Below are 10,708 nucleotides of genomic sequence, written 5' to 3' on the forward strand. Positions count from 1 at the left end.
TATGGGTAGACTTTACTTAGATAAATTCAGCCGTATAGGAAAAGCAAATTGAGAATGTTGAATTTGATGTATGCCTTTTTGTGCTACTTTGTTACATTTGTTGTTTATGTAGTGATATTAAGATGATAACACAATATTGACTGTTGTACCCCTATTTTTGACATTTTTACTCTTTGAGTATGTTTGTTTTGTTCATGCATCGTTGACAATGTAATGGAATTTGATGCGACTGTCATACAAGTGAGAGGTTTAGCTAGCTATAAAACCAGGTTCAATCCACCATTTTCTACATTAGAAAATGCCTGTACCAAGTCAGGAATATGACAGTTGTTATCCATTCGTTTGATGTGCTTGGACTTTTGATTTTGCCTTTTGATTTTTGATTTTCCTTTTTGAATTTTCCTCGGAGTTCAGTATTTTTGTGTTTTTACTTTTTATCTAAACACGCCTCTTTTGGGGAGATCTTGAATATTCATAGAAAATTAATTTTGTTTACATACTGGTTCCCAGTTATGCTCTCTTTGTTCCATCTCACAGAGACATAACTTGGGAATGTTACCAGTAAATATATACGTGCATATTTTTTACATTGAAATCTGTGGTAACCTTTCATTCGAGGTAGGGGTAGTTAAGAAAATTTGTGTTAGACTAAACTCTGAGAAGTTCAGGGCATATATATAAACGTTGAAAATATACCGCACAGCCCTATATTTTGACCTTTGAAAAAAATTGTGGTGCATTTGAACTTTCAATTCTAGGATAAGATTTTTTTCAAAACTTCATAGTAAAAGTGGTACAGTTTTAGCCGTAAAAGGAGTTCCTATGGGAAATTGCATTGTCAATATTTACAGAAATGCAACCTATAGATGAATGAAATAAATCGGGACCAATTTAATTATACGATTCGGTCCCATTCTACATGTCTTTACCCCTAATAAATAGGTTGTTATTTCACATAATAATTTTAACCGTACAAAATAGTGTTTTAAGTGCATGTAACTAGGAAAAACATAAAATCCGACAAATTCTATAATTATGACACATTACAATAGCCAAAGAATAGTAAGCTTTTCGTTGAGGAAACGTATCAAGTACGTTTGGGGATGTCATTACACCCTTGCTTTGTATTTCCAATAAGCCGTCGATCATATTTTTATAATAAATATATTAGAGTATTTTTAAAAGGTGAATTTGCAAACGTATGACGATTTGATTGACCGTCATTACATATTTATTTCACAGATTCCGAAGGATTAGTTCAGTTGTCGTACGTACAATTCCGTAATGTTTTCCTTGAATGTAATATAGCGAAAGGAGACTTATCATCGCACTTGTACTTATATCAGAAACACAACCGTGGTAACATGTTCGGCACGTTATTCGTGTCCTTACAGAACACATTATATCACTCCTTCTTATTTTGGTTGGGTTCGTGTTGCTCAGTCTCTCGTTAATCGTGTTTTGTAGACTATCGGTTTCGATATTTGCAAAAGCGTTGGCAGTTTGTTTCTCACTTATGAATGTGAATGTTTACGAATGTCCCTTTGGTATATTTCACCTTTTAATTTTTTTTTTTTTAAATAGATTGAATTCTACAAATTAAGTTTTGACTTTGACTGATCACTTAACGTTTGCACATGCATGAAACATGTTTCAGTTCAGTTCTAAACTTTACATCGAAATAACTATATATAAAGGGGTTCACGATGTGGTTGAGAAAAACAATTCGGGAAAGATACGTCCAGGCAATTGTTTCACCCTCTGTAAATGTTATGAAATTAAAATCGGGTTTAGCATAGGCAATCATCAAATAAACAAAAGAGGGTAGATGTGATAAAATATAGGCGAGAACTATGACAAAAAACATAACTGTTATTCTTCTCTTTGCGAAGTCGTTTCTAGTTTTTGAAATGCTCTCCCGTTGGATTTCGAAGTTCGCAGCCATTGTTTCCTCACTTTTGGTGGTATCATTGAAAGATGTATCATGTGCACCAGCATCTGTTTTGTTTGTTGACCGACATAACGATTCAGTTTTAGATGATATTTTTTTGTTGCGGTTACCTTTTGCAACTTTTCCAGACAAAACGACTTGTATCCTGCTTATAACTGGAATATAGAGCGCAACAGTAATTGTAATATTAGCCACCATGACTAAACCAAGAAGACCAAAGAAAACTAATATTTTTGTTGAAGAATCTCCGGCATAAAATTTACAAACCCTGGTTGCAACTGTATGATTCAGAAAAATTTGATCTGTTGTTTTAGTTCCTGATATTCCTAAGAGCGGTATAGAATAAACGAATGAAAACACACAAGCGAGTGCAAACCCAATCTTTTTCCAAAATACTGTCATTTTTGGCCCGTAAGTTTTGCATACTAAGAGGTATCTCTGAAAACAAATTACCAATAGCATATGCCCAGACAATCCGGTAACGAACACTTGTAAAAATGATAGAATCCTGCAAACTATGTCACTTGGAGACTTATAATAGAATGTGTTGTGCATGACAATGAACAGGGAACTTGCTAAGCATGCACACAAGTCCACAATGGCCAACAGAGGAATAAAATAACGCTCACCACGCTCCTTAATTCGAACCAAGTAGAAATATATTACGTTTAGGTTTCCAAAAATTCCTATAATCGTGCCTATAACGATTAAAACTGTATTACTAAGATAAATTCCCGCATCTCTGTCACGGAGGACTTCGCCATAGTCAGATTTATTAACCATTCCTAACTATATATATTATTGTTCTTTAGGTAAACATGAAGTTGTATGTCTATATACCATGAATGTGATGTTAAAATACTTCCCAGATTATTCGTCCTGAAAACGTTCTCAATGTAATCACAAACGAAACAATAGTTTGATCGACATCTCGTCACTCAACAACCCACACTTTAAAATTTTGATAAAAAAATCATATTCTTATAGTTATAGTTATTACCAATATCCAGCGAAGAGATCATATCCGTTCCGTTTAGTTCTACTTCACGCTACATTCATGTATGAAACAGATATGAGCTCTGCGCCGGAGATTCGATTATTTCATGATGCAAACTCCTCATCCGAGTCGTTTTTTAATAATCCCACATAAATAAGAATCTTTAGAATATATAATATCAAAGGTGCCAGAATTATAATTTAGAAATTTGTATCATATTAATTTAATGAAAACTGTTTTTGTTTTAGGTTTCATGACCAATATCTTTATTAAAATCTTAAGGATTAAGGCGGAAATAACTAAATTTTGTGGTGGGGTTCGTGTTTCTTATTCTTTAGTTTTCTATGTTGTGTCATGTGTACTATTGTTTGTCTGTTTGTCTTTTTCATTTTTAGCCATGGCGTTGTCAGTTTATTTTCGATTTATGAGTTTGACTGTCCTTCTGGTATCTTTCGTCCCTCTTTTGAACATATTTTATTGTCAAAAAAATGGAAAAGGATCAGACACAAATTCCACGATATAGATAGTATTCTACCTTACAAATAAATAAGAAATAGATAAGAAAAGATTTTTAAAAATGTGAATATCGTCACACACAATATATTTATTGTGATATGAAATGAACAAGATTTGAATCGACGCAAATCATCGACTTTTAGGTCGAGTTGACTGTATATTCATTTAAAATGATCATTTACATATGCCATCACTGTTATTCCTCTATTATGTTTTGTAAGATTACAAGTTTTAAAAAAATGTGACTATTTTATTCTTTGTTTCAAATAGGGAAATACTATGCATGATTAACGTTTTATCCAGTCTAGTACTACAAACAAAATTTAACATAAAAAAAGTTCATTGCATATACGATAATACATGTAACTAACACTGGAAGTTAACCAATCAAATGCTCATTCCTTGTTTTCAATTTCAAAAACGTTAGTAACCATTTAACCTCATGTTTCCAAAATATTTATAGAATCACTAAATTAAAAAAAACGGGTACTTTGAAACTCCCAAGAATGAGTTCTCAACTAAATTTTCGAATTCTCATGTACAGTTTTTTTCATACATTCCGTGAAATAACTAGGAAATAGCATATTTCGATGAAAAGATGCTAATTTTGAATAATTTTTCAAAGTTTTTCTCAATTTTTTAATTGCTTTCATATTTTGCATAAGGTAGCATCTTCTTATAGTACGTATGCTGTGTGTTTTATTTTATATGCTTCCAGCATTAAAATCGATGTAGATGCTGTTGTTGAAATAATAATGTACTGGCGTATTTTACTATTACTGGGATGCTAGTTTTGCATATATATTTTTTTTAAATATTTTTTTATTTTTTGGGGATGCTGGATTTCCTATATATTGAAATGCTGGCATCCAGTCATATTGGGATGCTGGCATCCCGTTTTATTGAGATGCTGGCATCCCGTTATTTTGGGATGCTGGCATCCCGTTTTATTGAGATGCTGGCATCCCGTTATATCGAGATGCTGGCATCCCATTATATTGGGATGCTGGCATCCCGTTTTATTGAGATGCTGGCATCCCGTTTTATTGAAATGCTGGCATCCCGCTATATTGAGATGCTGGCATCCCGTTTTATTGAAATGCTGGCATCCCGTTTTATTGAGATGCTGGCATCCCGTTTTATTGAGATGCTGGCATCCCGTTTTATTGAGATGCTGGCATCCCGTTTTATTGGGATGCTGGCATCCCGTTTTATTGGGATGCTGGCATCCCGTTATATTGAGATGCTGGCATCCCGTTATATTGGGATGCTGGCATCCCGTTTTATTGGGATGCTGGCATCCCGAAAAAGCTGGATGCTGGCATCCAAAACTGTGGTCAGTGCAGACATCGCAAATATCCAAATGCAGTATAATCCTTCAAGTACTGTTTGATATAGCGTTGGCCGAATTTCTATAGATGTACTCCAATGCATAATTTTGTGTAATGCAAAAAATAAAACAACAACAAAAATCCGTTTGTTGTTTTCTTCCCAACACTTTATCTAATGACGTCAGGGATATTATGACGTAAGAGTTGGTTTACCATCATGCGTAGAGATTCGTGCAGACACAGTAAACATGATAATGAATCAATTCTCAAGAATCACTTATACCGATATAAATATTTTTTGAAAAGTAACTCAAACAGATAACCCTTTTAATATTCTCTTATTTATTAGTTTTTCTTATGTTTAATACTGAAAGCGCTTGCACTATTTTTTTTTACGCTAATTGCGGTAAATCCCACCCGCATGACGTCATGTAAAAAGAATGTTTAAAATCGGCGAAGTGGACATGGTTTCAAGGGGAAGGACGAAAAACACTTCTTTGGACAGTAATAGAACGCTATTCATACAGTAAGTAGATTTGCTTATATTTTACATGCACTTCGTAGTCCGAGATTTCTCAGATTTAGCCATTCATAAGGAATGTTCTACTCAACTCAACAGCTGTATCATGTATGTCTGTAATGGTTTCATATATATATTATCAGATGTCGAATTTTTCTATAGGAGACGATTTTACCTGTGCCCGTCCGAGATTACTCTGACTTCCTACGCTCATGGGCCTAGCTTGTCTGGCAAAAACAGCTGTTTGAAGTCCGAGTAATCTCAGACGCATATTTCAGTGACTTGATACGCCAGCCGGATAATATAATTCTGATTACTTTCCAGAGGGAAAATTACAGGCTTAAATGGTTAGGCAACAATGATTAATGTCAGTCGCCAGATTCTCCAATGTCGTCGGGGAGGGATGCACTTCGATCCGTTTGTGGTTGCAAATGGTGATTCTACAACTTTCTATAAATGGGATTTCTTTTTTTTTGGGGGGGGGGGGGGGGCACTGACTGCCATAACAGAGGTCCCCGCTAAAGTCATCTTTTAGTGTTTATCTGTATAATAAACCATTTTTTTTCCACACGAAAAAGGAGGGGGGCTGACCATTTAACTTGTGCCCGTCCGAGATTACTCTGAGTCTTGACTTCCTATGCTCATGGGCCTAGCTTGTCTTGCAAAACAGCCGTTTGAAGTCTGAGTAATATCTGAGTAATGGTATGATTGCTAATAAGACAACTCTCCACCGGACTGAGACCAAATAATATAGCACTAACATGACTAAGCAGTTTACAGTTAAATGTCAGCATATGGCCTCCAACAATGAACAAAACTCATACCGCATAGTCATATATGAATAAGAGTGAATGTAAAATTTGAAATACTATGTTTTAAAAGAAAGAAACGCTTACCATACATAACAGATTTACCGATTTCAAAATAAATTTACTCTAATATATATACATGGTCATACATTTGGTACTTAAGTTACCTTATTGGCAGGAATTAATATAAAAGGTTACATAGTTTTATCGGTCAAGCTAGTCTTACAAATATGCCTCGGAGTCATCTTTTCATTAATGATTTTAAGCTGATATTTTCGTGATTTGTTTCTTTTTTTTTTGTAAAAACGAAGCTCGGTGGAAGCTTGGTAATAAAAGAAATACATAGCATTTGCAAAATGAATGAAAAGAAAATACGAAAATTTAGGAAAATGTAAATATCGCTACAAGAGTTTTGTGTTCAAGGACTAGGCTAAAATTTAAAAAAAAAACACACAAATTAATGTGTTAACCGAATGCAACCTTAGATGGGAATTAAGGAGGTAGACCTAGGTTAAGGGAAATAACTCTTAAAATCATCAGTACGTTTGTGTCAACCATTTTCAAAAATATATTCTAAGCTTCTAGGTTACATAGATTATTATCAATCTGTTTCAGGTAAATGCTTAAAATACATGGATTAACTTGACTTTTACAAACGCTTAACTGATTTAAAGAGTTATCTCCCTGAACCAAGGTCTACCCCCTTAAGGGCATACGATACAGTTACAGGGGAGGTAATGACGTTGCTAACGTAAAATGTTATTTTCGCGACGTCAAACTAGGACATATCGGGAAAAGATGCATTTTTCTACTATTTTTTATCATTCAAACTGATTTAATTTGAAAACGAGTGCATGGACCCCTATTTGTTAAAATGACATTTTGTTTCATTTTGCAGGGAGATTATGTGGACCAAATTTTTTAAAACTGAAAATAGAGGATTTTTTTTAATTTTGATAAATATACAGCAAAAAAATACGATTTTTTCTTAATTCATGACCATTTGATAAATATGAGTTATTTCTGAATAAAAAATGCATAATTTTTTAGGATACTTATAAAATACAAAAAATACAAATTATCTAACAAAAAACAATTTGTGTTTATCTTTTAAAACAAAAAAGTTGTGGCTTTCTTTCGAAAGGGAAAATACGGCCACAAATCCGAATTTTGAGCAAATATACAAAATTTCGACCTCATTTAACTCAAAAAGTAGCACATGAAGGTATATTTTTTATTACATTTTTAATTTAAGCAGGCAAAAAATAGCCTATATGGAAATTTTCATCAAACTGTAAATACAGGTTCAAAACTGTATCTTAAATTTCACGAAAGTCACTAAATACATGTAGGATGTTTTTCTAAAAAAAAAAAACTTCGATGAAATTGAACACTTTTCTCCCTTTCATAATGTACAGTATAGATCTGGATGTTGTTCCATAAAAAATCAATTGAACTAGTGGTTCATATGTGTTTTGAATAGTTTTTAACGACTACGCAGAAACAACAGGCATATATTGGTGTGGAAAACTTTATTTAAAAGAAGTTTAAATGAAGATTTTCTTCGAATAATAATGCGTTTTCTCGTAGGGAAGGGGTGTGCAAGTATTTTATTTTTAATATCAACCACGAGTGAGAAAGCAATCTTTAAATTTAATTCTACATCATTATGACATCATACATGAATATTTACTTTTTGTTCCCTAGTGTTGTGATGTTACAACGAAAAATTATTTTTGATAATCTTTCATATAATTATTATTTCTCTTTTTAGCATTTGTAAAGAGTAAAGAAGTGGCTTCACCTTTCTGGTTACTATTCATGTGTTGTGTATTAATGTATCGCAACACTTTATAGTTATTGGACAGGTTAAACTCAGACGACGAATCATCCAAACAGCACCAGATCATTTGTGATTCCAGCTGATTTCAGATTACTAGCAATACATGATAATAGAAAGTTTGAAAGTTTCAGTTCGTGTAACTGATTTGATTAAATGATTAACAAATATTGAAATATCAAAATTCAGAAAAATAAGTTTAATAATGATTGTAATAAAGAAAATGTAAGTTTTGTTAATGAAATGAAAGACTCCAGTACTAGAAGATGCTGACATGATATACTGACACATTGGAAGATGTATACAGGAAGTCCAGATATACTGACAATATCCAGTACGTACAGATCAAAGACATTGCACCAGTATCGATAATAGATTTTTTTAAATATTGCATTGTGGTACATGTTTTATGGTATACAGGCAATAGTGCGGAAAACAAATCTCCTTACTTTATACATTAAATGCACCTCATACTTAGCATCTTCATAAAGGTACAGTCACCAATCTGTTTTGTAGAGTGTATGTCCTGAATGACTTAGTTAATCAGACATTCCAAAGGTTGATGGTCATAGGGCAAATTTATTTGATTGATAATATGCAATACAAAATGAGCAGCATTTTTTTTTAAATTTTGTCCAAATAATATGTGTGATTGTCCTGTAAAAAAAGGATCTAGTCCAGTAAAAAAGAATGTCCAGTTGATTTCTGAAAGCCTTGGGAACTACTAAACTTGATATGATTTCAGCCGGCAATTGCATTAAGCTTATTTTCAAAAAAAAATATTCTATGAACATTCGAAACATGAGCCGATTTGAAAATTGTAGTCCTGATGTCATCATATATAAATGTATTGTCTCGAGACCATTATACATGTAGTCAATAAAATGTATAAATCATGTCTTTCATAATGGTAATCAAAGTCAGAAAAATAACATTAAAATTGGCTAATTATTGTAAACTTACCGGTAGTACATTGACATAATTTTATAAATATCAAATTGTTAACATCAACATTCACATGGTAAACTAGCACTTTACAATTCAGACTCACTTTTTTGGTCAAGTATACATTTCACACTCTGACCTATGATGTCACATTCTAAATATGCATTAAACTGGCCACTGGACATGAACAAAGACAAAAAATATAATCTTCCCGGCATTCATCAGTAGCTTTATTTTTTATGTTTACTTGATTGTTTTCGTATGCATTCAACACACATCAAAACCTTAGGAAATGTACTGGGTGTTATATTGGTGGCTTAATACTAAAATCAATTGACTAGGAAGCAGCATTTAAATTCGTATGTCATAATGAAAAATGGTACATGTCTGCTAGTTGTGATGCCAGAATCCCTATATTTTTGGGATGCCAGCATCCGGATATTTTGGGATGTCAGCATCCAGATATATTGGGATGCCAGCATCCCGATATGTTGAGATGCCAGCATCCCGATATGTTGGGATGCCAGCATCCAGATAAACTGGGATGCTAGCATGCAGATATATTGGGATGCCAGCATCCGGATATTTTGGGATGCCAGCATCCAGATATATTGGGATGCCAGCATCCGGATATTTTGGGATGCCAGCATCCGGGTATTTTGGGATGCCAGCATCCAGATATATTGGGATGCCAGCTTCCAGATATATTGGGATGCCAGCATCCAGATATATTGGGATGCCAGCATCCGGATATTTTGGGATGCCAGCATCCAGATATATTGGGATGCCAGCATCCGGATATTTTGGGATGCCAGCATCCGGGTATTTTGGGATGCCAGCATCCGGATATTTTGGGATGCCAGCATCCATATAAATTGGGATGCCAGCATCCGGATATATTGGGATGCCAGCATCCGGATATATTGGGATGCCAGCATCCGGATATTTTGGAATGCCAGCATCCAGATAAATTGGGATGCCAGCATCCGGATATTTTGGGATGCCAGCATCCAGATATGTTGGGATGTCAGTTTCCGTATATGTTGGGATGCCAGAGTCTATAAATAATTTGAAGCCAGCATCCAAACGTTGAGGTATTCAATGGACTTCAATATGAAATTAAAAGAATTACATCAGCATCTATCAAAGGTGGAGATGCAATTTTAATTTTGTTCTTCATTATCCGCAGACGCTTTTCTTAAATATGCCATATACAGAAATAAGAAGTGCTTTTTATACAAAACAATTTCACAACTACAAAAGTTATTAATATAATCGAGAGAGCATCTATAATCTTTGAGAACCAATAAAATCTATAATGCAGCATCTACTATTCATAGAAATAAATGAATCAGTATGATTTTTTGTAAAATGAGCATATGTTGATACTAAAACAAATGAAATATAGTAGAAATATTCCAAATATGGAACATGGCCATAACATTTTCTCTGGACATTGAAATATTTAGTAGAATACAACATAATTTTACCTTAAAAGTTCAAAAATTGTCAAAAAATTATCTTTGAGCATATGAGAATTACAAAATTTAGTTGGGAACTCATTCAAGATATTAAGTTATGACTCCGAGAATTTTATTAATTCCAATGAAATGTAAATACAAGACCTATTGGTGTCCTTATGCTGTTGTCTGTTATATGGTCGGGTTGTTGTCTCTTTGACACATTCCCCATTTCCATTCTCAATTTTACATATTTACTTTGAATTGTATTAATTGCAAGTATTGCGCGCTTTCAAGATGCAGAAAATGTTTTTAAATTAACAAACAGTTGTGTATATA

Source organism: Mytilus galloprovincialis, chromosome 8 (genome assembly GCF_965363235.1).
Source record: "Mytilus galloprovincialis chromosome 8, xbMytGall1.hap1.1, whole genome shotgun sequence".
NCBI lineage: Eukaryota > Metazoa > Mollusca > Bivalvia > Mytilida > Mytilidae > Mytilus > Mytilus galloprovincialis.